Source organism: Canis lupus, chromosome 19 (assembly GCF_003254725.2).
Source record: "Canis lupus dingo isolate Sandy chromosome 19, ASM325472v2, whole genome shotgun sequence".
In the NCBI taxonomy this organism is placed as follows: Eukaryota; Metazoa; Chordata; class Mammalia; order Carnivora; family Canidae; genus Canis; species Canis lupus.
In genome coordinates, this window is record NC_064261.1 from 40306580 (window position 1) to 40329637 (window position 23058).

Genomic DNA, 23058 nt, shown 5'->3' on the forward strand with positions numbered 1-23058 from the left:
ATCCTACTTCATAATATCTGGTTTCAGTTTTCCATCAACAAATAATATTAGGTCAGGATTCTCAATGGAGTTTGTAACTAATCTGAGTAAGGTACAGAAAAGTTCTCTGAGGTAAGGCAATCATGAGGTTCCCCTTCTGGTGGTGGCAAGTAAGTGTCAGAATTCAGGGTGTGGCTGCAGTGAATAGTAATGTGAAGGAGAGAATAACAGTGTCCTAAGAGATTAATTGGCTGGCTGAAAAATGTGTTCTCCCAGTACTAATATGGTTGTGTTGCATGAGGCACCATGAGGTTCCATTGCCCTAAGACAAGGGTGATAAGCCTTTGCAACAGGGTCAAGGATGGGGATATTGCAGGTGATGGGATTTTGATGGTTCACGTGAAAGTTAAATTAAAATCCCAAGAGCTTATCTAGAACACTCATGTACAAATAGACAGAGGGATCTTTTGTAGTTAAGGATGTCTAGGGAAGGAAGCAGAGGAAGAGCCTTCACCAAGTTACAGAAGGTCTGTTTACGTTTGGGCTTCCAGAGGAGAGGATCTCTTACTCAGGACACCGTCACCTCATATGGAAATGTCACAATCTCAGAAAAATTCAGCACTCCTTACCTGTAATATCCTGTTAAACCTGGAAATCTTCTCAGCTGTCATTTTGTAAGGTATCTAGGATAAGTTAAGATACTCTTAAATATATCATGGGAGTGTTTCTCCCTCCTGGGATGGATCATGCCCTAAATAATGGACTGTGTTTTGACAAAAATTGTATGTGCCTTTCTTGCTAAGGCTGCGAACAAGAAAACAGAATCCTCTTTACAGGATTCCTTGTTGACTGAACAAGGATTAACAAAGGTCATCTACATATTGTATTGATACTGAATCACAAAGGGACTTTAGATAATTTAAGTCTGATTGAGGAACTGGGAGATAGGAGAGGCTTTCAGTGACTAGCTGTGCATGCCTGTCCAGGAATATTGTTTTTATTCCTGGGTGAAGGCAAATAGATGGTTACTGTCTTGGCCTAGAAGCACACTGAACAATGCAGAAATCTCTGTAGTAAAGCCATTGACTCTCCTTGTTAAATTTCGGGGGTGATATCAGAAGGCAGAAGGAATGTTTTTCAGTTAAGGGCTCAAGTTAAGGCATTGGACATAGAGAAATCTGTGGGTTATTTGAAATACCTAACACCTGTGTGGTATGATTATTCTAAAGAAGAAGCTGAGAAAAGGTGGCAGAGTTTCATGTAGAAAGAGTAACCTTCATATCTACCAGGAATTGATAAAGTTGACCATCTATGTTTTCAATTAATTTACCTTCAGTGTTTAAAGACGAGACAAGGTCCTGGATACTTTTTCCTTCCTTAGACCATGTTCACTGATGTGAATTTTCTGCTTTTTATTTACATCTTGGTTTCTATTTTGCAAGACTGGACAATCTTTTTTCCAGAGTCCTTTCTGTTTCTGATATCTATAACTGTCCTTGTCAATAGGTGATTAGTAAGGAAGTGGGTCATCTAGCTGTCTGGTCTGCAGGGCCATTAATTTATTTGGGGTATTATCTGGTTTTTGTTCTTAAGGTCTTTCAAAATGTTCTGTCAGGAAAAGGGGCTATTTCACATCCTAATTTCTGTTCTTTAATTAGGTCTCTAACATCAGATTTAATCTCAATGACAAAATGAATTAAAACAGCTGCTCTTACCTCAAAACCTATGTTAGATCCCAAGTGTTGTTTGATGGTGTTTTCTGGTGTATCTTGAAAAAATCATATTTCATCTTTTATCTGGTTACATGATTTATATTATGGTCCAACCAATTTTTTTTTGGAAAGTTTTAGGTGTGAGTTTTAGGAAACTTTGACTTACATTCTGACTTTATTTTGTTTTCTTTTGATTCTTAAGCTTATGGGAAGAGAGTTTCAGTAGGTCCCTCTCTGAGTCAGTTCAATAGGCTTTTGCTATTCAAGGCTTAGTCTCTGAGGGTCTGTCTAATAAATGTACAATTCAATATACATCAGGCAACCCTGAGTCTCATGTATTCCCTAAAATTCTAAGTTCTCTTCTGGATAGTTTCTGGACTTCTCTGAGTATAGAGAAATCCTTAATTATAACTCTTAGTTTGGCTTGGGTACAAAGTTTAAGTTCTGTAGTTGGCCTGTATACCTAGCTCATAGGAAGATGGATCTTTAGAGGCAGAGACACAGGCAGGGGGAGAAGCAGGCCCCATGCACCGGGAGCCCGATGTGGGATTCAATCCCGGGTCTCCAGGATCGCGCCCTGGGCCAAAGGCAGGTGCCAAACCGCTGCGCCACCCAGGGATCCCAGGAAGATGGATCTTCAGAGGCAGTCAGCATTTTGGAATCTTAGGAGAAACACTGGGAAAAAGTAGGAAGTCTGGGCAAGGGGAAGAAGAGAGGCGTTCATAGAGGTAGGGGAGAGAGAATGGAGGCCAGGAGGGAAGTGGAGAGCTGGATGTAGGGAAGCAAGTAGAGGGAGGAACTACTAGGAAATGAGTCTAGTTTTTGTTGCTTAAGTCTGTCAAATTGCTCCTTAGCTTGGCCAAAGATATTTTAGTGAAGCTACGTTTGATCAGAATTTGGAGGCCTCTGTCTACCAATAAAAAAAACCGCTGCCATTTGAGACTATGTTCTCTTTCTTTCCTAAAATGCTTCTCATATGAACAATTTTGTCCATTTGAAGTGTTTCCTAGAGCTGCCCCCAAAGGCCCAAATCATCCTTGGAAAAGTTATGCCATCTAGAAAAATAGACATAAGAATTCAGATTACAATGAGAGTTTTTCTTAGAGGAGAACCTTGAGACTTAGACACCCCCAAGAGGAGTGGCAACTTGTGCACCCACCCTGATATTTGTCCTTCTCCAAATGCAAACCCAACAATCCATAAACCCAGGAAGAACACAATCTCTCAAAGCCTGGCTCTTAGGACACAGAAAAGTTTTATTGGCAACCCGGAACAAAGTTTGTTCAAACTGAAACTAGTCTGTGAGAGCCTCAGTAGTCTAGGAAGCAGCTCGATCAACAGTCTTATAGAGCTGGTGCCTGTGTTTTACCCTGTTGATTCTCCTTCTTATGAAAAGCAATGTTTTGAGACAGCATGACACAAAATAAAAGCACAAAAAGGAACAAAAGTGATGAAAAGGAATGTCCTGATTCTATCAAGTGTACCAAACAAATGGAAACCAATAACAAAACCCAGATACCAAAATGAGAATAAATAACTGAGGAACAATTTTTAAGGCACAATGCTAGGTCCCCTGCCCTATTTACACAAAGGGCTAAATATTGCACATTCTCTAGCCAATGGGTATTTGTAGAATATGTACATTTTATTCTGGGTCATCAATTTTTCCTGTTCTACTGGATTTTTCCCATCAGCGAGTAAACATGTACTACATATTTTTAAAAAGTCCTCCTTGACTGCATAGTACACATCACACACACAGCATTATTCCATTCTGGTTATCTCTGTAGAAAGATTAATCATAAATTATAGTCTATATCCAGCAACCTCTTCCCTTCCTTAACTTCAATCCCCTTCTTCCTATTATCTCTTGAACCCACTGTGACCAGGCGTGGCACCACTCCAGCAAACATGCTTTTGTCAGGGTCACTAATGACCTCCATGTTGCCTGATCCAGTCTTAAATCCTCAGCTTGCTCCATCTATCAGCAGGATTCGACCCAGCTGATAACTTCTTCCTTCTTGAAACACTTTCTCTGATAAAACTTTCATTGGTCTTTTTTAGTTCTCCTATCTCCTTGTCCTTCTTCTTACTCTTCCTTGCTTGTTTCCTTGTTTCTCATCTCTCTGACATCAAAATAAATATGGCCTCAAGGCTCAGTCTTTTCAGTTCTGCTTTTTAGCTACACTGATTCCCTAAATGATCTCATCTACTCTTAATGGCTTAAAATAACATTATAGACTGTGGATCCTCATATTTGTATTTATAGTCTGAAGTTCGATACGGAAACACAGTAGGATGCTGTCCTTTACATTTAGTAAGCACCTAAAATGAAATATGAATAAAAATTCACTGGTGTTTTTTTTTCCTTGATGCTATTGCTTCCACAGTCTTCTCCAGTTTAGCTAAATCAATCCCATCTGCTAGTCATCCAGACCAAAACCTCCGCATCTTCCTTCACTCCTTTCCTGCTCCTCCCATTCCACATCTGATTTCTAAGTAAGTAAGCATTTCTCACCATTTGTCCTACTAGATATTTGCTTATCTGTTTATGTACATCTCCTACCACTAGAAAATAAGCTTCATGAAGGCAATGGCTTTGTATTGTTTACCGCTGTATCTCTATGCTCAGAACAATCCTTGGTACAGGGTAGGTATTTGACAATCTTTGTTGAATGCATGAATGAATAAAACCATTATCCAAATAAAAATATTATTAAATGTCCATTACATGACTCTACTACTATGTTAACTACCCTGGGAGATTGAAAAGGAAATAGAAGGCAGTCTAAGTTGAGAAACAAAATTGTCCAAAAATGAATTAAGAAAATAATCTAGTGAATGAGTGCTGGCATGACTACAGATATTATGGAAATTCAGAGGAAGGACTGATCTTCAAGCTTGGGCAAGGAGGACTTTTTACAGAGAGTGGAGAAAGTTGCCAAATAGGTATCCTGAAGTTAAGGAGAGAAGCCCAACAGAGGAAAAAGATATCAGTTATGCTCCATCCCTACTTCATATTGTGAAAGCCATTAAGGCCCAAAATTGAATGGGCAGGGATTCAGCCTAGACATGGAACCACATTACTTTATAGTCAAAAGTTCTGGCTTTATAGTTCTCAGGATAAATTGTAATGGCTTCTTCCCTAATGAGTCATTCTTTGTTCATGCATCTTTTCATTTTTTCCTCATTCTCTCATTTATTGAACATTTATTTTTATTCGACATTGTGCTAGAGCTGAGGGTGATACAAAAATATATCAAAGATATGATCTTTGAAAGATTCTACAAGCCAGTTGGAGAGAAAAAACACACACAAAGCAGCCAGCAGAAGCACAAGGCAGCATGTAACGACATGCCTAACGACTGGCAGAGTGAAGGTTGATCTGTTTTTGGTATGTTTTACAATTCACCACTTGGCAAAGATAACATGCCTGTGTCACAGTACTTCTGTGCCTCACACAAGCATTCATATAAGGAAGTAGTGTGCATACTATAGACTGATACTCATTTACTATCACTATCTGGAAGCAGGGCAAGGGTAGGCAACTCTACAGAATTGATCTGTGCTTCCAGTGAGAAAGCCATAAAGCTTGAGAATCCTTAATATGAAGATCTTTAGCAAGGGCAATAAACTTAACTTCCTCAGACTTCCAACACAAGTGAGAACATGGCAAATTCAGGAGCCAGTGAGAATCCACCCTTTTCTTGAATCACTTTTGGGGAAATGCACTCTTTATAGGACATTCATAAAATCAAACTCCGTAGATTCCACTGTTTAAACTAAGTCTGGTAAGGAAAAGTGCTATGGGAGCAGCACTTCCTAGTTATTTTCTCCCTTCTAGCATACAAATGAGTGTAGTTATGAATGTGTCCTCCTGGCCCAGCTCAGACCTCCCTGTGCAGGGCACCTACTTCCAAAATGCATATATTTACAAGAATTACACCTCAGGAAATTATCATTACCAGGGAAAACAATCTGTTAGAATCTCTCTTCTTCCCTTTACCAACCAACTTACAGTGACTAGTGGTTTTTGTTGTTTTGTGTATGTGTGTGTGTGTTTTTTTTTTTTTTTTTTTTTCATTTTCAAGAATTGATGAAATGCAAGGCTTGTGGGCAGGGTGGGAGGAGCACTTAGATTTCAGAAGGGAGAAATTGACAAACTTTTTAGAGCTTGAGAAAGTTCAAAGTGGGAAAGGAGTAGGGGCATTTTGACACGTACTCTTTTAAAGTATTGATTTTTTTTTCTCAATTGATCTGAAAGCATGACAAATGTTTACTCTGACACCCAATACAGTATTAAAAAACCCAAATGTCAGGGTGAAAATCTGGTGGGCTACAACCTTAGTGGAAGAAGGATAAAATATCTTATATGACCCAGAGTTGCCTTATTTTTCTCTGTCCGACATTTTTGTCTTTCTAATTTTTGTTTGTTCCTCTCAGTTGCACTCATCTAGGAAAGAGGAGGGAAAAGCCATCTCTACCACTAATGTTGCCAACAAAACTTTGCTACTCTCAAATGAAAGGGATTTTTTCCTTTTAATTAAAGTAGGAATGAGTAAACTTGTTAATATTATACCATACTTACTCTCTCAGTAATAGATGTTCAATCAGTAGGCATCTACTTAGAGGTGATGAATCAGCAATCTATGGATACAAAAGGCAGCTATGCCATGCTCAGTACTTTTCCTTGCAGACCTCCTCACAAAAGTTCTTTGAGCCTCAGAACATATTGATTTCATTAGATGTGCTAATTTAGCAATTCTCTGGTTTGAAGACCATAATTACAACACAATACATAACCTATGTATATAGACTCTTTACAGGGAGAAAAAAATTTGCTCTCAACTTATAAACAGCAAATTTACACATTTTTTTTCTGCAAATGTCAGTTGTAAATCTCCCTTATGTACTCACAAGGCTCTCTTACAGTGACTCTTTTATTAATAAACTAAATAATTTCATACAATGTTAATGAGTTAGTGCTTATCTCTTGCTCTGTTTTATGCTTAAAATGTACTGGAGAACTGGACAATTTATCTAAGCATGTGGGTGACTAAGGTACATGACAGTTTTAATAATTAGGTTGCATCTATCTCTATTTTCACTGATGAAAATATGTTACACTTGATTTTCTCATTTTCATAGCTGTATCAGAGTTCAGAGAAAACAAATCAAACAGTAATATGATAATAGAGCTGAATTATAGAGCATTTTCACTATAAGTGGATTTTTACTGCATTCTATGTTTCCTGTGTTTTTGCAACAATTACTAAGACATGAGGAATAAATTAGGTTGTTCTTTGTTATCTTTTAGAATACTTTTAGAATACTAATTTTATTTAAGGTGCGTCTCCTTGTTTGTAAATGCTCTTTTCCTTGCTACTCTATGTCCATTTTTTTTTTCCTTGAGAATCAATTGCATACCTACCATGCACTGGGTACTATGTAAGGAACTTCACTTTGTTCTATCTACTTAGCTAGATTTATTGGGGTGCAGGGGTGCTAGTGGACGTGTGTATATGTGTGTGTGCTGCCCTCTACTGGACCTGATTTCTAAATAAGTATTTGGGAGGGTTTTTTGTTTTTTGTTTCTTTGAGGGAAAAGAGAAAGGAGAAAGAAAATTTAGGAAGGACTGTATTTATTCTTTATGTTACTAATAAATGCTTTGGGAGTGGGGACTGCATTTTACATAGGTTTAGGAATCCCACAGCCTAGCACCGTATCCTATGCATAGTAGGTGCTCAATAAATATTTGTTAAATAAATAAGTTAATTGTCTCAACCTTGGAAGCTATGATAGATTCAGGGGGATAAAAGACATAGATCTTATTAGAGACAGGGTGGGTCTACATATAAGCCCACATTTCAGTGATCAACTTTCTTTGGAAATTTCAATATTAATCATTTGGTATTATGTAGCTAGGGATCTAGGAGCAGAAAGAAGAGTAGCCACTAAGATATTGGCTAAAAATTTTACCAGGTAGACAAGAACTTGAGACATGAATGTGTGTCTGTGAATAAAGCAAACATAGTAAGTAGAGAGATTACCCTTTCATTAAATATCAGCCACATAGCAAATTTCACCTATCTGAAACCCAGCCAAAAAAATAAGAGGGAAATATACAAAACAAAACAAAACAAAACAAAAACACCAAGAGGGAAAGTCTTTTACAGGTATGCTCTAGAACAATGTAAGAGAGATGGCTATTTGCCTAATGCAGTTCATTTGCATCATCCAAATGATAGAATTTTAGCTGGAAATGACTGTGTAATCAGGGGCTGAATTTCCAACCCTCCTGGCATCTAGATATGGCCTCTGGCTATACCAGTCACATCCTGATTCCCAGTGGTGAATGGCACTTCTATTCAGGATTTTTCTAAAAAGATTTTATTGATTTATTTATCTATTTATTTATTTATTTATTTATTTATTTATTTATTTATTTATTTAGCAAGCAAGGTTAGGAAAAGAAGGAGAGGGAGAAAGAATCTCAAGCAGACTCCACGCTGAGCACAGAGACCCATGTGGGGCTCAATCCCATGAAATCATGTCCTGAGCTGAAATTAAGAGTTGGAAGCTTAACTGATGAGCCACTCAGGCACCCCTCATATTCAAAACTTTTAGAAGCTGTTGTACCCCTTCTACCTTCTCTTTCCCTCTCCACTGACTGGAACTGACAACACATGGCACAACATGCAATGAGTCTGGGAACCTACCTGCTGCAGTCGTGAATTAGATGGGATAGTCCTGAAAAATAAAGGTTTTAAAAATTTTTTATTTATTTATGAGAGAGAGAGAGAGAGAGAGAGAGAGAGAGAGGCAGAGACACAGGCAGAGGGAGAAGCAGGCTCCATGCGGCGAGCCCGATGTGGGACCCGATCCCGGGTCTCCAGGATCAGGCCCTGGGCTGAAGGTGGCGCTAAACTGCTGAGCTACCCGGGCTGCCCTAAACAGTTTATATATTGAGCTTCCAGGATTTGTCTGCTGGTATTTGTCACAGCAGCTAGCATTATTTACCCCACTAATACAGAAATATATTCAGTATATTCTTCTAGAAGATGTTAATATGCTGTACTATGCTAATACTATACTGCATTATATTATACTATAATACTAATACTGTACTGTACTATAATACTAATGCTATACTATATCTTATATTAAAGTAGAAACACATTTTTAAGGAAGATGTCCAAATGAAATTATTAAAATTAAAACAATAACACCAGCAATAACAACTATGTTTAGTTTTCCAGAGGACACATGTCCTAGGGGTTTCCGATAGCCAGAATAGCCCTGTAGCCTGTACTGATCCTTAATTTGGTATGTGGCTCAAGCAGGGATGGTCACAAATAGAAAGGGCAGAGGCTAAGGACACATGGAATATATGATATTGGATACACCAGTGTCTTGTTCTGAATAACAGAGGCGGCACTATAAGTGCCCATGGGATCCAAGCATGAGGGGGAATGGGAAAACTAATGCTATTTTTCTGCCAGTTCATTATGGAAAAGCCATCTCTACTATCACTGTATAGCTGACTCTCCACAAAATCAGCATCTTCATCCTCGATGGACAACATAGCAGTAGTTTAGGATATCTTTATTTAATAAATTAGCTAATTAAGTTAATTCATTATTTTCCTTCGTTTGTAGTGAATGAAGAGATTTGACTCTGTGTCTTCATAAGCCTGATACTGTGAGAAAACCTGATGCTGTGCTTTGCTGGATGCAGTTGAGATATCTTGACCCCTGCTGTATGCAGAAAGCATCTAATAATGAGCTAGAGTATAATGGAATTCTGACACATGCACTTCAGGCCCTGTTGTTATCATCCTATTTTCATAAATGATCTTTGCTTTTTTTTTTTAATGGAAAAAGTGTACAAAATAACTCACTTGCTGGGTTAGAAGGTGCTCAAAGATATTATCCTTCTCTTCCTTTTCTTGTTCACATTTTTATTGTACATTTGCCCAGAGGCTCTTGAACAAGACCATGTTTATTAATCCAATAAAGGAGTACATGTAATGATGATCGTTTACTCCTGACCTATAAGAAATAGATATTTATTTTATTGGTGTAATGAAGTTTTATAGTTTCAGGATTTCTTTGCTCTTTAATTTCTCTTAGAGTCCAGGGTTTGCAGTTTCAAAAATGTAAAATGAACATGTGGATGCAAATCTAGGTGCCCAGAATGAATCTTTTGCCTTCATGTAGCTTTTTGAAATTCTCTTCCCATTTAAGTTTTCATTTTCTGGCCCATTGCAGTGTTTCTTGTTAAAATTTTGCCTTATCGAGCACTGTGTGAAATAAACTGGCCAATTGTTGGATCAGAGGGATCTTTTAATCATTTGGAGATTGGGATTATCCTGGTTATAATAAGATTGACCTGCAAACACAGACAGAAATGTGTTCTTGTTAGCTTTGTTGTAGTTCTGCCTGGAGGCAAGGTTATAAACTAGATAACCTCCTGAGGTTCACCATGACTCCATAATTCTACGATACTAATCTCCTTGAGTGAATCCAACATTTTTATTCCTCCTTTGAAGATACTACTAGCCTGTGCTTTGAAAATATGTCTCTCTTTGTTCTGGAGGCACCAGAATATGTTGTCAAAGAACAAAGTGGAAACTTTCAGGAAATTTGTGAGCATGAGGTCCACTTCATTTTTCTGAAAGAAAGTGAAAAGATGCAACATATCTATAGTTTCCAAACTTTATTTCAGTTCTATTTAATTCAGTAAACAAGTACTAACTATCTATTTATTTGGCAGGCATTGTAACTCAAAAATGAGGAAAAATGGCTTATTTCACATGTTTGTTGTAAAGATGAAATGAAATCACAGATGTGCACAGAACTTGGCATATAGAAATCCCTCAATAGATAGTAGTTATTTTTGTCTATATTAGGAAATACCTCAACAACTTTGGAGCACGTTGAACTGTAATGTCTAGTTGATGCCACATTCTCTTTGTCTGCAGAATATTGTTCTAAACAGTATTGCATGAAAGGCAATGTTGAGTCTCTAGCAGATCTGGATTTGAATCCTATGTACATCCCCACTCTATTACTCATGTAATTTTCTTATTTCAGTCTGTCAGCTTTTTGAGTAAATAAACTAGTTCATGGCGAGCTGCTGTTCACAGGTAACCATGGTATGATCATGAAGTTCTCCATGTCTTAGACTGAGTCCTCCTCAAAATGGAGCCTGAGTCAGAGCCTTTGGGTATGGGTAGATGATTTGGGAAGTGAGTCTAGGGAATGCACTCGGGACTGGGAAAATGAAAAAGGGAAGGAGGAAAACTAATATCAGTGGCTGAGTGGGCCATTGCTACAGGTGACATAGTCAGTCTTGTCAGGACCTTCTGGAGAGCCTTATGAAATGTGTTTCAAATTTGTCTAAGAAGGGAAGCATGCTATCAGGAGTCTCCAGAGAAACAGAACCAATAGGTTATAAAAGAGATTTAGCATGAGGGATTGGCTCATATGATTATGGAGATTGAGAAGTCCCACAGTCTGCTATCTATAAGCTAGAGACTCAGGAAAGCTAGTGGTATAATTTGGTAAGTATCTGAAGGCCTGACAACAGGGCAATGATAATGGAATTCCAAGTCTGAGGGTATGAGAAAATATGAGATGCCCCAGCTCAACACTGAAACAGGAAAAAAAGAGATGACTCTCCTTCCTCTGCATTTTGTTCTGTGCAGTCCTCAAGGGATTGGATGATGCCTACCCATGCTGGGGAGGGTAATCTACTTTACTGAGTCCATGGATTTAAATGCTAATCTCATCCAAAAACACCCTCACAGACACACCCATAAATATGTTTAATCCAGACACTTCTTGGCCAGTCAAATTGATATATATGTGGTTGACATCACCACTAATGGCTCACAGGCTGTGGTGGGCAGGAAGGGAGGGGTGTGGGGCTTGGGCTTAGGCTTGGGGTGTGCAGCACTGTCAGGTTGCATTCTAGTGAAGCTGATGGTTCAGAAAACTAGATGTTACAGTGGCTCAGGCATGGGATAGGGTCACCAGAGAGTGCATTGGCACACAGGGGGGTCTGAGAGGCTGGAGGATGTCCATGAGAGCTGAATAAGGTGGTCACACCATGTGCTGAGTTGGGAAGAGACGCACATCAGTAAAGTATAAAATGTACTTAAAAGACAATAAACTGAATTTCATGTGAGAATTCAAGGATCTGTTGGTCATAGCAGGCATGTTTCACTTGTTCCTGCTGCACATCCTTTGAACCTTGTTCTCATATTACATCAGCTGTCAGGGTTTGGGGAAATAAAAAGAACCCAGAAGGTTCCCAACCTTGAAATGTAATAAAAACTACTGGAGTAGATCATGTTTGCTGTCTCTTCTCACTTTTTAATATTGTGTAAACCATTCTCCTAAAGCAGAACTCCAAGAACAGAGCTTCTTGGGTTTAGGTTGGTCAGCAAATCTTTAACTAGAGGAGGAAAATGAAATATAGATGTCTTGAATTGTAGGTCTCTTCAGAAAAGAGCCCTCTTTACAAATTTTTTTGAACCAAAAGATTGTTTAATCTTTACTGACTGATGGAAAATGATTTTAAAAGGAGAGAGAGATGCTTTCCATTCTCCTACCTCCATAGCTATTAGAATTCACATTTATAGCCACTTTTTGTCTTCTCCAGAAGATAACCTTTATTCACCTATAAGAATAGTCAATGTAATATTAGCCTTCACAGGTTTTCTGGTAAGCTGCTATAAAGGACTTCTGTATTTCTATAAAGTCTGTAAGTGTGTGCTGCCAGAAGCTGTAGGCATTGGAAGCAACATTCACAATGAGGGAAAATTTGAGACTGTTACCCAACTGCCTTTCAGCTTTGCTTTGACCATTGTATCAAGAGAATAAAGATTCACTCTAATATGATAGGCTCACCATTAAAAAAAATCTTTGCAAACATATAATTACATATGTCTGAGAAAGCAGCATATATTACCTAAATAATGAAAAAGTCATGATCTTATACTACTTAGTGAAAAATTTTAAGGTGATAGGCTGTCATTATTTCATGAGAATAAGAGCTAAAGATTGGTTGAAAATAGCATGTAAAAACTTTTGTCTCTTTTTTTAATGCTGTGCCACCGTTGAAATTTTTTTGTTGTTATGATATAATCTGTGCAAAAGGAACAGAAATTATGATTTTAGGATTTCTAATTCTTTGGTTGCTTTGTGTCTTACATATAACGTATTTAGAATTATATTTAGAATTATATTTTATTTTAAATTCCATTTAACATACAGTGTTAAATTAGTTTCAAGTGTACTATGTAATGATTCAACAATTCCATACATCACCCAGTGCTCATCACAAGTGTACTCCTTAATTCCCATACAGTTACATTTTTATTATAATGTCATAGGTATGTGTATGTTAAAGATAACATGCTTTACTTTCAATAAGATGCATTTATACTTAAAATACTTTTATTTTATACTTAAAATAAATGCAGTATATGCATTTATAAAAAATATACATTTTTATATTCTATTTAAGTAAAAATGTCTATTAGTATGATTTCAGTACAGTAATGAATAAGTATTTTTAAAAAATGACTATAAATTCAAGATTTTAACTTCATTAAATGTCTATAGTTTAAAAGAATTGACCATGATATGATTGCTTAATATTTTGGAGATTCTCTTCTAAAAATATATAAAAATCATCAATCATATCATAGGTTTTCTTTAACAAACTGGACAGATTGACCTATCAAAAAAGATGGGTTTAAATCAACTTTTAATTAGGAAGAAAAATTAAAATTCCTTAGTTGCATTAACAACAAACTGGTAGTCCATGATCAACTTTAGCAATTAGGGTGGTTCATTTTCCTCTATTCCTGGACATCTTTTGTCTTCCTCCTAATTACTAGAAATGCCTGTGTGAAACTCAGAAATTCAATCAGAAGATGAAATACTGAAATAAGTCCTTCTCATTCTTTTCTATTGACTTGAGATAGAGACACAGTTTTCTGATTCTCACAATAATGAGTTGGAATCCTTATTTTAAGAAGCTCAAGTAGAATATTTTTGGATAAAATGCTGAGTGAATTAACACCATTTCCAGAGTTAATTAGCAATGCCTGTGTCTGCACAGAATTATTAGTTCGTTTCTTTTAACTGAAATAATTGGTCACTTCTAACAACAAATTTGAGAGATTTTAACATCAAAATAAAAAAAAAAAAGACAAACATTGTTTACATGCATTATGTAACCACAGGGACTGAATTTTCCACTGTATTGACTAAATAACCTAATTAAGAGCTAGGTTTAGTGTTCTGTTCACATAGGGTGACCTTCCAAGGATAGCTTGCGCATGGAGAGTAGAGGGCCAGTGTCCCAAGACATTCATTTTGTGTGAGGACAGGGCCTTGTTCTGGTGGAAAGGTAGCTGCTTCCCTTTAATGTTGGTAATTGTGTCTAAGCATGTATTCTCCTTTTATTTCAAAAACATTGCTGCTCATAATGTATCTGTATTTACCCAGGAAATGACATTTCTAAGAATAAGATACTACCTTGGGAGCTAAGGAATGGTCAAAAGGCCTTTCATCTTTTATAATTTTGGAGTCTAGCCTGAGTAAACTGTTGGCCTCATTTCAAGGACTGTGTCTTTACCACTCCATCATGTGGGAATGGTGAATGAAATATTTAGGAAGTGTTTTTGGAAGCTTCCACATATTTGGATATTTTTTATCTCCTCTTTCTGACAAAACATCTGAACAAATGAATGCAGATGCTCTCCTAAATTGGGCAAATTTGAAAGCTGAGCCACATACTTTCAAAGTGAACTGGAAGATTAAAAGAAGTACAGTATTTATGGTTCCCTCTGGCTCTACTTGCAGAGGTTTCATCTCCCTTCAGACCCATGTGTACATGTCAGGAATTGGCTATCAGTTCATTGTTATCAACTCTCTTGGAAGGATTCATTAATTTTATAACACAACATCTCTTTGCAATGAATAGTTCTGCAAACTAGGAGCTTCATTTTATTCATCTTGAACCTGCTTGGCATGCTGCAGGATTCTTTGGGAATAGAGTTTTGTAGAATGAGACTATTCCCATTTTAAATAACCCATGCAGCGTCATCAGTAAAGCAAATAATAAACCACTCTCAAGAAAACCTATAAAGGACTCCCCTTCCCATCCAAGCTGGCACATAATCCTCCCAAAGATCATGGTACATTATCATGGCTATTAACCAGTCAAACCATGGAAGGAGAATGGAAAAAGATGCCTGAGCTCTTAGATCTGGCAAACCTGGGTTCAAATTCTAAACCTTGGAATTCTTCATCTCTCTGAATTTTAGTTTCCATGTCAGTATGTTGGGGACAATGGTGTCTTTAGCATAAACTGACATAATAATCACATGAGATAATATTGTAAAGGGTTACTGTACATGCCTAATTATTGGTCATTATTTTAGTTAATAGCTTTATGAGTTAGAATATTTAGCATTCCAGGTAATGAAAATCCAATTCAGATGGCTTAATAAGATGATTTATAGGTCACATGACAGGAGGTCTGGAGGTAAAGCAAGTCTAAGGTTGATGAATTGAGTGGCATGGTGATGCAGTAGAAATCCAGGTCCTTCCAACTTCCCACTCAACAATTGTGAGTATTCTCTTGGGCTAACCCTCTTCACAAGATGGTTTCTTTAATTTTAAGCACATCTTCATCAAGAAACATCCCGAATCAGAAAATGGGGCTTTTTAATACTTTATCCCTTGTCATTGTTATAAAACCTTTCCCAGGGCCTATTCTTCAAAAGTACCTTGGCTAGAATTACACTTCATTCCCATACTCTCTGCTCCCCAGTCCCTGGGAAAAGAAGTGGGATTACCATGATCAGCATTAATGAATTGTGATTTGTCAGTGGGCCTGGGGCTGGACCCCACTTACTTTAGGGGCACCTGAACATGCTTACCTGATTGAAGTCTAGGTACTATTAACAAGATTTGAGGTGAGAAAGAGCTACTGGAGAGGCCCCCCACCTGTATCTGCTACACAAGTATTATCTGAAACTCCATCATAGACTTACATGGTACCAAATGCTGAGAGAACACAAAAGTTGCTCTCTGTAAGGTATATGAATTGAGTTGGAGGAGACAAAAGATTTGAAGCAGACTCTAACAAAGACTTACATGGCATAGAGCACTGCTTCTCAAACTTGAATGAACATATGAATCACTTGGGGATCTTAGTAAAATGTAGAATTTGATATAGTAGGTCTAAGGTGGGGCCCAAATTCTGCATTTCTAACAAGTGTCCAGGTGAGGCTGATGCTACACTTTGTGTAGAAAAGGCATAGATAAGTTTGATGTCAGATATGTAGGAAGAATAGAATCTGGAAGATTCTAGAGTGCTTCCCAGAGGTGGCAGGACACCGTGTAGCCCCTACAGCTTATACAGTTTTGCTAGATGGAGAAAACAAGGTATTACATGCTTTGAATGTTTTATAAACACATTGTTAACGTGATAATACCAGGGAAAATAATGTGGCGATTAAGATACCAAAAGAGAGTATAAAGTTTCTGGACTAAACAGCAGGCATATTGTGCAGGGAAGCCATGGCTCATAGGGTTACCTGCCCTTCTTTAAATCTTAATGCCCGAAAAAGAAATAGACATAATGACAGTGCACCTGTATCCCAGAGCAAAGCAGTGAGCTAAAATAATTCAGCCAGAATTTGGACATATTTTCACAAACAGGAGTGAGCCTTTTCTTAAACACACACACACACACACACACACACACACACACACACAACCTCTTTAGGGTTTTTCTTTGTTTTATCCTTTGCTTCTCAAAGAAGACAAAACAATACCACTATCTTAACTTTTGCACCTTTTCCTTCTTAATGCTATTTGTTTTGTGAATAAGTTAGATGAGTCGCTTCTTAAATCATGAAGGGAAATGAAAGAAAACAGTGGATATGTTCTTAAAATCAACTTTCTCTTTGAAAAGTATGTATATATGTAGGTAAAAAGGCAATTAGGATAGTTGGAGCTGACCAGTCAATATGGCCATGGAGGTAACTTTGTCCCCAAGTTATAATGATGCCGGTTTTTTCCTTTGGGGTATAACTGGAGATTCCTTGAGAATTCAAGAACAATAAAGCCATAAGAGATCAAAAGGGAGAAAATACAGTTATGGAACATCATTGATTACACAACAAATTTGCAGACTTTCTTAAGAAGCATTCCTTTCCTCATCCTGTGAAGTCCCGGAGGCTGGTGTTTAGTAGTATCAGGGAGGTTGCTTCATCTTCATCTGGATTAAAATGAGTAGGAATGGGAAGTAGAAAAAAATAGAAGAGATCCTAGCTCCAAATTCTGGATTCTTCTGCATTTGGTGGATCATACTCTGAATCATTGTATTTTACTATGATGCAGTGTTGATCAAATGAAAAAAAAAAGATAGGATTAGGTCATCAAAATACATTAAGCCTGGAGATCAAGATGCTAGTTCTGGCATTATAATGAATTCATTGTCTGGTTCTCACTTTCTTGATTTGTGAAATGGGGAAGTTAAACTTGACAGTGCTCCCTAAACCTGCTGAGCATCAGAATGATAAGAGGAGTTAGATGCACAAATTCCTTAGGCTGTGTTGAAACCTGCTGAAGGAGAGCTCTTGGGGGTGGGGCCCAGCATCTGTGGACTTTGGAAAGGATCTTGGCTGATGCTCATGTAGCCCTCTCTCCCCAAGTATGAAGACCCCACTTTTGGAACCCAATTTGCTAGAAAATCTTTTCCAATCCATTCATCTCCAAATCCTCTGATTTTAATGCAATAGCGAGAGTGCTGATTTCAGAATAGAGAATGATGGCAAGGGAAATTATTTGGATAACCACAATAATAGTATTTTTAAATTCTCGGTTTACCGTGAAATGGTTTTCACAGTGGTTGGGCTCTGAGGATTCTACTTCAATCTTGCCTTTACCTCACCTTTGCCTTTGGGAATAGCCACCCATCAGTACAAAGCTGATTCTAGAGGCTGGGCAGTGGAGGGGTGGGGGCGAGGGCAGGGGCAGGGGGTAAGAAACCACTTTCTTTGCATTCACAGATCCTGGTCTGTATTCATTCAAGCACAATTAAAAACAGTAGGGTTTCCCAGTTAACATTTGATAAAGTTCACAAAACATTGTTATTTTGCTTATTGTTTTTGAGAAGCCTGTGGGGGAGGAAACATATTTTGACAAAAGTATCGTCTTAAATCTCCAAATGTGAAACTGTGTAAGGGTTTATGCATCAATGTCCTTCTAAAAGACTTTGTGGTCAACTCTGCGGGCCACTTGGGAGCAGGAGCTCTCTCTGCATCTCTTCTTCATTAGCTGCGGTGCATGTATTTCTTAAAAGGACAGGAGTCTTTGCTTTTCCTAAAAGAATGATGCATTATTGCTGGAGCTTTGTGTTTCGGCAGCGCTTTTACCTTATTGACTGTTAAAAACATACTCTGGGAAAGTCTCACTCTGTGGTGTTAATCTTAAAAATAAAACCGTCTTTTACCAGTAAAAATGAGTTTATGTGGGAATAACAGAAAATTGCAATTCGAGACATGCAAGCTATGGCAAAAGCACAGGCAAGACCAATAACAAAAGTGAGGAATGATATTTTATGGATAGGGGGGAGGAAGTAGGGACAGTTTGTTTTAAATGGAAGTCCATTAGAAGAAAGGAGGAGTTCTGGGTGATGACAGTTTTCCATTGGCTTAGTTGTGGGGCTGGTTAATTTCCTATAGGAGGTGCAACCTCCATCTTGCCCTGTTCAGGCTTCTGATTGATAATACTTCCCTGCTGACTGTTCTGTTGTGGTCTATAAATGATAATTCTTCCTGTAGTAGATGTTGAGTGGTACAGCTCCTCATTGTAGCCTTCTCTTCTGTCCTCCCGGCTTCACTTTGTGGGGTTTCCTTGAATTAATTTTCATGGTGGAAATACATCCAAATCTCATCAGGTGAATGGGCCTTCTTTGTCCTACTGCCTTTAAACCAGGCCAATCCTCAGTCCACATAGTTGGTATCCAGATGTGAAGAACTTTGCCATCCTGGCTGGCTTGATGGCAGCTTGATGGCATCCTGGCTGGCTTGTGTATTTGTGACAGTTCTCCTGCAGCTCACCCCCATGTCCCACTTTTCCCTCCAGATGGTTCCTGGCCATCTGCCTATGTCTTCTACTCTTAGTCCTGAGGACGAAGTTAGATTCTGAGTGTTGTTTTTGTCCATCTTTTATAAACTCAGATTGTACTTCTTGTCTTCGGATTGCTATTTCAGGTAAACATCTGCTGAATTCCAGCCCCTAAAATTACATCCCTGTTGAGTCTGTCCATCCTCCTCCCTTCTTCTCTTGCTCCGTCATCTTCCTAGCATTCCCACTCTATGCCTGTGCACCGAAATGAGGTTGTTGTATAGGACAAATGTGTATTTGTCTTATTAAAGACTGCAGTACGGTAGCTAATAGTAATAACTCATGGCTTCTCAAACTTCGATGTACAGATTAATCACCTGGGAATCTTATTAAAATGCAGATTCTAATTCAGTATATCTGAGGCTTTTCTAACAAGCTGCTAGGTGACGAAATGCTGCTGGTCTGCAGACGGTATTTTTTGTAGGAAGGGTATAACTAACCCCAGAGGCAGTATGATATAGAACAGTGTATTCAACCTCTCCTCTGTTGACTGTTTGGACCAGACACTTCTTTGTTGTAGGGCTGTTCTGTACATTATAGGTGTTTAGCAATATACCTGGATTCTCTCTACTGGATGCCAAGTAGTTCTCCCTTCCTAGTTGTAACAGTCAAAACTATCTTCAGGTACTGTTAAATATCCCTTGGGGTAAAAATCACCCCTGGGTCAGAGATTCACTGATATAGAGGTTATTACTAAGGACTCTAGACCAGACTGTTTGCATTCAAATTCTGGCTTACCACAATGTCCTTCAACAGATGGATGATGGATAAAGAAGATGTGGTCTATATATACAATGGAATATTACTCAGCCATCAGAAAGGATGAATACCTACCATGTACTTCAATGTGGATGGGATTGGAGAGTTATGCTGGGTTAAATAAGTCAGTCAGAGAAAGACAATCCTCATATGGTTTCACTCATATGTGGAATATAAGAAACAGTGAAAGGGATTATAAGGGAAAGGAGGGAAACTGAGTGGGGAAAAATATGAGAGGAAGACAGACCATGAGAGACAACTAACTCTAGGAAACAAAGGGTTGTGGAGGAGGAGGGTGGGAGGATGGGATGACTGGGTGACAGACACTAAGGAGGGCACTTGATGGGATGAGCACTGGGTGTTATACTATACGTTAGCAAATTGAATTTAAATAAAACAAAAAAAATCAAACAAAAAAACAAATTCTGGCTTACCAATTTACTAGATGAGCTTCAATGGGCAATTTAGCTAATATTTTTTGTGTCTCAGTTTTCCACTCTATAAAATGGGGCTAATAATAGTGTCTACATTAAATATTCATATAATTACTATGGGGATTAAAAGATTAAATATCTATGAAGTGCTTAGAACTCTATGCATGTGTATGTCTAGAAATCAATAAATGTCAGCAAATATTATTCACATTTTGCTCTGCACTGGAATTTTCATTAAGGGATGCTATTTTACTATCTATGAGCATATTTTGTTCAATCAAAAAAAAATAAAAAAATTTACATATTCTTGAGTTAAGACAATGTGGTTTGTTTACTTAACTAGATTAATACTGGGAAAACAGCTTATTAAACATACATTGTGGTATTTTATGTTGATTTAATGTAATTAATTGTGATCTCATATTTGGCACCTAGGAATATCACTTGAACACTATCTAACAAGAAGGAGTGTATATAGAGTGCCTCTGTATCGGACTCCTAACAGAGCAGCAGCTTACCTAATCACCATGGAATCCAAGGAAATCTGAGACTTGTATAATGGTCCTGCTGTTGTTCAAACATCTCTTAAAACTTGTTGCCCACACCCCTCCTGGCTGCAATAAATATAATAATATTTTCCAGGCTGACAGGAGTATGACTTGATTCAGTTTACTCATGTTGCTATATTCAACCCTAATTAAAGCCACTGGTGTGCTTGGTGGACTTTTTATTATAATTTTTTTGAATCTTTCATTATCAACACCAAGATAATAGTTTACTTTGCAGAATACTCTCAATCAAGATATTTGAAAGATTTTTTTCTTAATCAAATGCTACTCCCTGACCTTGCACAGAACTTTAGGAATAAAATTTCGTAGACTTTATCGGTTTCTATGAAGCACCTAAATTTACAGAACAAGAAAGTGCAGTGTGTCAGAGGAAAAATTCACTTAGGGCATTTCTACCTGGTGGTCATTTTATTTTATTTTATTTGTTGTTTTTTTTTAATTTTTATTTATTTATGATAGAGAGAGAGAGAGAGAGAGAAGCAGAGACACAGGCAGAGGGAGAAGCAGGCTCCATGCACCGGGAGCCCGACATGGGATTCAATCCCGGGTCTCCAGGATCGCGCCCTGGGCCAAAGGCAGGCGCTAAACCACTGTGCCACCCAGGGATCCCATAGCTGGTCATTTTAGTGGGAATAAGAGCCACCGGTATTTGATTTTATGTAGATTGAAAACAATTGGATGAAGAGGAAAAAAGTTAAAACTGTTGACTGAATTTTTCACTTGGTATCATTGCATTGGTTCTCTAAGCAAAAATGAAGTGAGATTCATAGCAGTTTTATCCAAATAGCAGTTCTATCCAATCACAGTCATGTTTGACCAACAGCTGAGTACTTACTGTGTGGTACTCTCTGTATTAGTACATGATGTGCATTATCTGACTTGGTCCACATTCTAAAACAATGTGTTGGGGTCCTCTTTTTTCCCCCTCTTCATTCTATAGGTAAGTAAAAAGAGGTCTAGAGAGATTAAGTATCTTGCCCAAGGTCACAGGGCTAGTAAGTAATGGCTTTAAGACTGAAATATTTAGACTTAAGAACTCTCTCCCATGATGCTACCTCCATCAAGCTTTATTGCACTGATTTTGCTGTAAGACTTCAATATTCACACCCAGGATGACAATAACTACTCTGTGAATGTGTTAAATGGAAATTCCCTGGTACTTTTGAAATATCATTTAATTCACATAAAAAACAAATAAATATATTCTGGTTGGATATCGTTGGCTCATTGCCCAATCTCATTATCTGTGGATATTTTGAAGACATCTCTAACAATATCTTGACTTCTTGGGAGTACTTCTCTTACTTTCATAGGATATTGTGTTTGCTATCTGTTTTCATTTTCACAGCAAGGGAAGACCAATTTGCTGCCTCTACCAACTATCCTCTTTTACTTATGAAGATAACTGTAAATTCAGAGCGGATGAAAAGTGTGAGATTGATAGTACTGCTCTAGGAAGCCACAGAAAGGAAGTGCAAACCTTCCCCTCACTTCCTGCCAATAATCTTTGACCAAAACCTGGAGGGTGCATTTTTAGGAAGGAGAGACTAATTCGTGGTCTGAGGTAGTCACTCTAAAATTTCCTTGAAAGCCTCAATTAGGAAGCAAAAGTATACACTAAAGTATAGAGGAGCTTAAGCCTCTAGAATCATAATGATTAAAAGAGAAAACACCTTTGGAAAAGAGACTTTGTATTTATTAATTACCTTTCACCTGTTCAGAAGGATGATTTCCTTTTTATCTTCAAGCCTTAGGGTAAGGTCATTAAGTTTCTTAATGGCCCAGAGGAGGTGACCAGAATGAGAGCCATTCTCAAAACAACATGATTTTGGAACTGTTTTGTAAGAAGTGCGATGTTTCATTTGAAGAAGAGAATAATGAGGAGCCTATCATAATTATCCTAAAATATTTAAAGAGATGCTATGTTTGTAGTAACGATGACATTAGTAACAATACCTGACTAATAATATTAGTAATAATAATGATATTGATACCTCTAGGTGTTAGTCACATTGTATGTAATTCCCACAGCAACCCAAAGCATGAAGAATTATTATCACCCCCATTTTACAAATAAGGAAATAGATCACAGTGAGGTTCATGGCATAGTCACGACTTCATCTAGTTCTATCTTCTTTTGGTGCCCTTTCTCTCAACTCAATACATAGTTTTCTTTGTGAGTGGATATTCTTATGCCACATTTGGCCCTTAAGAACAGATGTATTTCTAATGGATAAAATTTTCTGTATGGCATATTTATATGGCTTAGTATAACTAAATGTAAAGTAAGTAAATTTAAAATCATCTATTTTTCCATGCTAAAGAGTCTGGAATTTATTCTTTGGGTAGTAGGGAGCCACAGAAGGGTTTTCAGCAGGAATG

At 37.7% G+C, this 23058-nt stretch overlaps 1 long non-coding RNA gene across 2 annotated transcripts; it reads left to right on the forward strand.

Annotated features, from left to right (window-relative positions):
* Positions 1 to 7: 7 nt before the first annotated feature.
* On the forward strand, positions 8 to 20754 carry LOC112648795 (uncharacterized). Of its 2 annotated transcripts, XR_007403834.1 has the most exons (5): positions 8 to 111; positions 531 to 658; positions 4082 to 4190; positions 15236 to 15342; positions 20543 to 20754. It is a non-coding gene; the product is annotated as an uncharacterized LOC112648795 (long non-coding RNA). The 2 variants fall into 2 exon arrangements; XR_003129325.3 differs by lacking the exon at positions 15236 to 15342.
* The last annotated feature ends 2304 nt before the right edge of the window (positions 20755 to 23058 follow it).